The 7,065-nt window shown below is 40.6% G+C and overlaps 1 non-coding gene across 1 annotated transcript; it reads right to left on the bottom strand.

Annotated features, from left to right (window-relative positions):
* Positions 1 to 232: 232 nt before the first annotated feature.
* Positions 233 to 304, bottom strand: trnay-gua (transfer RNA tyrosine (anticodon GUA)). The gene has a single exon. It is a non-coding gene; the product is annotated as a tRNA-Tyr (tRNA).
* Positions 305 to 7,065: the final 6,761 nt, after the last annotated feature.

Consider the following 7,065-nt stretch of genomic DNA (forward strand, 5'->3'; position numbering starts at 1 on the left):
AAGTTACAATGAAAGTTGCTTGATATAGTGCAAACAGCCCATCATAAGCTGCACTTCGGGGCTACAGGGCACCAGCACCTGCTGCTTCACTTTCAAAGTAACGAAGTTATTCAAAGCCTGGAGCTGCTCAGTGTAGCGTGTTGTGAGCTATCGTTTGCTGTGAGGCAACAGTGCTAACCACTGTGCCACAGTACCATCCTCAATAATGTAGGAAACAGCAACCAATCACCAAAGGGGGCATGTGGAGTTGAACCACAGACCTCTTGATCTACAGACAAATGCTCTACCACTGAGCAATACCCCCCTCTATCGGGCAGGAAGGTGAAGATGACAGGGTCATGAAGGAACTGGCTACGGCCTTCATCACTTTCAGAGGATCTAGGAGGTACACGCCTGCTCCTTGTTTCCCCAAGTGTATGTGAAGCATGTTTTTAAAAACCTTGTTACTGGTTGGCTCCATCATTTCCCTTAAAAGCTGCCTGGCACTGGCTGCATTCAATATTGCTCTATACTTAGGCTAGTTGCGTTTGTAATTCAATATTTTTTGCCTGCCTTGCTGCCCTGCTAACTACTTTTTAATTAAACGCAGAGGAAATTATGGTCCTGATATTTTAACTTGCAACTATTTATTTCCTATATTATCCAAACTTTCTAAAGATCCGATTGTTTCCACAGTTGACTTTTGCATTGCATCTTCCAGATCTGACAGCCTTCGCTCTCTGTGTATACACACTCGCACCGCATGCCACTCCTCCGTGGCTGACACACGACTGTTTGAAGGTTTCTGATATTAGTACAGCGCAGCCTGAGGGCAGACACCATCGCCCTGATCCCCTGCCTTTTGTTGAGTAAAAGATAGCTCACAACACGCTACACTGAGCAGCTCCAGGCTTTGAATAACTCTGTTACTTTGAAAGTGAAGCAGCAGGTGCTGGTGCCCTGTAGCCCTGAAATGCAGCTTATGATGGGCTGTTTGCATTGTTTCAAGCAACTTTTATATTGTAACTTCTCTGGGAACTATTCACTCAAGACAGAGGTATCATGAACAGATACATCTAGTACAAGGAAGGCTTCACACAGCCAGGGATAAGACTTTTGCCTCACAGCTCATGATCCACAAGGTGTAAGAAAGCTCTGGGGGCTTGTGAGACTCACTCAGTTGATCCTTTAATCTGATATTTCTCAAGTACAAGGCAAAGCGTTTTTGTTATGGCTGCCAGGTGGAATCTAAATGCTACTCAGTCTTTGGCCGGTGAATGATCCTGAGAGAAACCTGGATGAAAATTAAAAACAAACAATAATGTGTTATAATCTTTACAATGATAATAATGAGAAAAATGTTATCTTATTATTAAATTGATTGGCCATGCTAAATTGACCCTTAGTGTCTGGGGGTTAGCAAGATAAGTAAGTGGGGTTATGGGGATAGGGCCTCGGTGGGATTGTGGTCTGTGTAGACTCAATGTGCAAAGTGGCCTCCTTCTGCACTGGAGGAATCCTATGATTAATGTAAGAAATGCAAGTTATGGATTACCGAGTGTTCCTTAGGGTAATACTTGTACAGTTAGATATAATTTTCTGACTCCTTTATGTATACCCAATAAATTGGTGCAAAACATATTTGATGATGGGGCAAATAAAGAATATATAACATGGTAGGGACAGCACACAGCACAGTAGTTAGTGTTGGTGCCTCACAGCGCCAGGAACATGGATTCAATTCCAGATAAATGTGGAGTTTTCACTTCTCCCTGTGTGCATGGGTTTCCTCCACATATTCCAATTTCCTCCTAAAGTCCAAAATGTGCAGCGTTGGCCAAGCTAAGCTGACCCTTAGTGTCCCAAGATGTAAATGTTAGGGGGATTAGCGCGGTTAATATGTGAGACTATGGAAATAGGGCCTGGGTGGGATGCTCTGTTGGAGAGTTTGTGCATACTCAATGGGCCAAATGGCCTCCTTCTGCACTGTAGGGATTCTATAATCTGTTCCAACTACAGAGTGGAAGTTCTATTTCAGAAAGGATTTGAGGCACATGTCCTAATGCTACAAACATATTACTTATGTATTTAGTTATGTATGACTACAGCTTTTTATTTAAAAATGTGACTTCTTTTAATAGTTTGCTTCTCTGGTATTTGAATTAACCATATCAATGTTAGATTTCCTGAGAAGTTACTCATGGGGTGTGGAACGTGGTGTTCTGAGCAGTCACTCAGTGGTGGTTCTTTGAGTCAGAGGTTGTGAGTTGAAATCCCCCTCCACAGAACTAGGCACAGAATATTGGCTGATGTTGCAGTCTAGTGCTGGTTGAGATGTGATCTTTTAGACAAAATGTCTGCCTTCTCAGGTGAGTGTAAACAAAATCCCAACACACCATTCAAAGAAGAGCAGGGAGCTCTACCTTTATCCTGGCAAAAGCTTATCCCTCAACCAACATCTCAAACCAATATCCGCTCACTTATTCCATTGTTATTTTTGGGAGCCTGCTGTGCAGAAATTGGCTGTCATGTTTCCAACATTAAAACAGCGACAACACCAACAGTTTCTTCTTAGGTTTTAAAGTGCTTTGGGATGTCCCGATATGCAAGGTGCTACATGAATGCAAGTTTTTATTTCTTTGTGTGAGTTATTACTTCTCAGCAACTGACACTGATTTTTAACTGTGATCATAATTTTCTGTCATAAAGTGTCACAGATCGGAACCATCTCCAATGAACCATCTACAACAAAAGCATTTATATAATGCGTTTACCATAGGGAAGCATCCCAAGGTAGTTGGGTGCAAGTGAAATCTCATTTCCTTGTCCCATTGCCATTTAATATTTCTTCCTTTTCAGGCAGCTATATATTTCTCTTTTAAGAAAATTATAAACCCTGCTTTCATAAGTTCATAAGATATAGGAGTAGAATTGGGCCATTTGGCCCACCTGGTCCATTCCGCCATTTGATCATGGCTGATATGCATCTCATCCCGATTTTCCTGCCTTCTCCCCATAACCCTTCAACCCATTATCAATTAAAAATCTGCCTAACTCCTCCTTAAATTTACTCACTGTCCCAGCATCCACCATACTTTAAGGTAGCGAATTCCACAGATTCACAACCCTCTGGGAGAAGTAGATTCTTCTTAACTCTCTTTTAAATTTGTTATCTCTTATCCTAAGACTATGAGCGCTCATCCTAGAATGCCCCACAAGTGGAAGCATCTGTTCTACTTTATCCATCCTTTTATCATCTTGTATACCTCAATTTGATCTCCCCTCATTCTTCTAAATTACAGAGAGTTTAGCTCTAAACTCTAATCTCTTCATACCCTAACCTCTCTTCATATGATGAACCCCTTACCTCTGAAATCATTCCAGTGAACCTCCTCTGAACTGCCTCCAATGCCACTAGATCTTTTCTCAAATCAGGGGACCAAAACTGTGCACAATATTCCAGGTGCGGTCTCATCTTTATTAATGGTCTGCGGAAAAGTACGCCATATAGTCTAACCACAAAGTTTTTCCACTTTGTCCTTCAATTCTTTCTACAATAGATGTATATCAGCAACTAGATGTTTCCGAGCATTTTTCATCTAGCTCTTTAGTTCAGTTTGTTTTTATATCTACTTGAATTGTACAGACTAAAAGGCCCCAGATTGAATTCCCAGCCTGTGCTTTGTTAACTGATCCAAGCAGGGGTGGCAGTAGATACAATTAGCAACAGTACTGGAGTAGGAAGGGAAAAATAGCTCGCAGGCATTTGGCAGTTACCTAATGATATCTACTGAAAGCGAGTGCATGTAGATGTTTGGATGAGAACAAGGAGATAAAGAAACATTTCTGAAAAAAGTTACTTTCTCTCATCCATGGATTATAGAATCCTAAAAAGTAGCAATACAGAAGCAGAATTTTTAGTCCATCAAGTCTAGCTTAGTGTCTTTCTTTACATGTACCATTAGTCTAATTTCACTGTTGTCTGCTCTTCATAACTTTGAATTTATTTCTTTTGAAGCAACTATTTAGATCCCTTTGAAAATAATTTATGGACTCTGCTACAACAGTAGTGTGTGGCAAAGAATTCTGCATTCTTCCAACTCTCTGCGGATGCTTGACTGTTGTGCAAGATGCTACTGGCGTAAAACAAAGCTCTGCAATTCACTATTGTATCCAAATAATCACTTTAATCACTGTGTTTGATGTCATAGTGTCACCAACATTTTATTCCTTTTAAATTGCTTAAGACTTGAGAAATACAATGATAAATCCATCCAAATCATTCATTCAATTGTTGTTGCCTTCAGTTAGATACGAATCTATACGAATGGTCCGGATGCTGCATATTTTGAGCGTTCTGTTGGGATGTGTCAAACATTCGTGTCAGCGAAGAGTCCACCCTTCACCGGGTGCTGCAGGCTGGCTCATTCCAAGGTCCAGGACCATGCGGAAGGGCACACTGAAGCTTAGGGCAGCACAATGGGGAAAAGTTGCTGACTAAGATCTTTCAACTATAGTACGCTGAGAGGCTGGAAATGGTGTCATACCCTTGGGTTATGTGCCTGACATGGAATGTACAATGGAATATGAAGCATATTGAAATCATATTGACGCACCCCTGAAAGGAATATGCTGTATGGAGACAAGTTGAGTGTATCTAAGAAAGTTGAATTCCATTATACTTTTTATAATTCTCCATTTGTATTGTTCTGTCTTTAGGTTGTATGTCTGACATGGATTATTAGTTTAGTTCATTTATTAGAGTCATGAGTAGGCTTACATTAATATTGCAATGAATTTACTGTGAAAATCCTCTAGTTACCACACTCTGATGCCTGTTAGGGTACACTGAGGGAGAATTTAGCATACCCAATCCACTTAACCAGCACTCTTTTGGACTGTGTGAGGAAACCAGAGCACCCGGAAGAAATCCACGCAGTCAAGGGGAGAACATGCAGACAGTGACCCAAGCTGGAAATCGAACCTGAGTCGCTGGTGCTGTGAGGCAGCGGCGCTAACTACTATACCACCATAAGATTGTAATCCTCTTCAATACTTTAGCCATGTTCATGTATCTGCCTTGCATTAGCAACTGCAGGTACCTTAAGGTTTCAGTATAATGTGCTGCCTGTCTTATTGTTAAAGGTGAAATTTAATGCCCCCCCCACCCCCAAGATGGGTTTTGTGGTGAAGGGACTCTGCCCGCTTCCCACCCCTGCGCTGATTGGAAGACTCACGAACAGCCTCCCCACCCCACTGCCAATTGGAGCCCTTAAGTGGGCAATTAATTCCCACTGTGCCACTGTGATGCACCATGGAATATGCCTCATAGCAAAAGAGTGTTTTGTGGAGCCTAAGAGTAGAACGTGCTGTATGGGAAAAAACGTTGAACTTTATTGCACTTTCTGTAATTCTCAAGTGAAAGCGGTAAAGTTTCTAGTCCCTCCCACTGTGGGACCATTGAAAAACCTGCTAATCTGCGGCAGGAATTTCTAGTCCCTGGGTGGGCAGGACTGGAAAATCTCACCTCAAGTATTTTTTAATGTACTTTTACAAATATTGTGCATAAAATATATTATTGGAAATAAAGTTGTAGATACTTCAAGGAACAGAAAAACTATTTGCTTCCTTAAGTCCCTAGTTCCTGTGAGTAACAGAGATGCATTCTATATGTTACCGGTTTTATTCCCTGTGAATTTTGCGAAGGGAACTAAGATAAACATTTTCTTTCAAGGAAATGCAGGAACTTTCCAGATCAGAACTCATTCTAACTGCAAACTAGTACTGAGAGTTAAATTCAAGCTTATGAAAGTAACATAGCTGAAACTTTTTCAATAAAATATTACAAAATGCTCTGCAAATTAGAAGACTAGGTCAAAGGGCTTTTCGGAAAAAGCATATTTTTGTATTAATTCAGATCTTCATTCAGCCCTTTTTTCTCAGTTTAGTAGTCAATTTAGAACATGTGGAATGCCAACAGTACCCCATTTCACTGAGCCAAAGCAATTAACATTATACAAATTCTCTCAGTTCCTTCTTAAAGCTAAATTCTCTAATGGCACCATTAGCTTTTCAGAACTCTGGCATTAAATTCCTTGGCATCAAGAATTCTTAGCCAAGGCACAAAGCACACACACGATTTTCCTCTATAATTAGGCATGCCTTTCTTTAATCTTTGCAAAAGCAAAGCGTAATAGCTTGGATTGGAAAGTATCCAATTTTGCAAGTCTTGAACTTGCAGCGAAACCTGTGAGGTCCAGATGCCAGGAAATGGATGTTGTTGAACGGCTCTCTGTCCGACTGTGAGCGGTTCCTATCCCCTTCTTTTTGAAGTGGTAACCAGCCTCATCGTAAATGTTTTTATAAGCACGGATTCAGTTTCACTGTCACACACCTGCCGACTCCTCAAGTCAAGCAGGCAACAGTTAAATCGTTAGTCAGTATGTGTCAAGAATTCTTGCATTGACTAGTTGTCATGTGGAGAAACGGGATAGTTGAGTATTTTGCTCTGTCATGCCAGGGTTCTTCGTGTTCAGTTTATTTTAGGTTTGGCTGCTTTAGCTGTGCTTATTTACTTGGGCAAAAGGACACAAGATGATTCCTTGAGTTGTTATATTTACATACAGGCTGGGGAAAAGGATATAAATCATTGATTTCTTCTCTCCCCCCAAGAAAGTACTGCCACAAGTATTTCAACGTTCTTAGATGCCGAGTAAACGTTTTCGAACATCTTTTTTTCATCTTTCTTCTCATAATATTTACTAGAATTTGTCTTGTTTGTTTGGAAAATTAATTTGCCATCAGAGTATCCAGAAGACTGTTAACAATGTTAATAGAGAGCAGAATTGGACAGATAAAATCACGAATTTAAATGCTTTCTGTAGTAATTCCCATTTTATGTTCTTTCAGTAAGCATGACAGATCTGTTGAGCTCAATGAACAGGTGAAATCTGAAGGCACTGTGAGTAAAGTTTAAAATTTATTGATTAGTGTCACAAATAGGCTTACATTAACACTGCAATGAAGCTACTGTGAAAATCCCCTAGTCGCCACACTCTGACGCTGCTTCGGGTACACTGAGGGAGA

The sequence above is a fragment of the Carcharhinus amblyrhynchos genome, chromosome 4 (genome assembly GCF_965287045.1).
Source record: "Carcharhinus amblyrhynchos chromosome 4, sCarAmb.v2.hapA, whole genome shotgun sequence".
NCBI classification, from domain to species: Eukaryota; Metazoa; Chordata; class Chondrichthyes; order Carcharhiniformes; family Carcharhinidae; genus Carcharhinus; species Carcharhinus amblyrhynchos.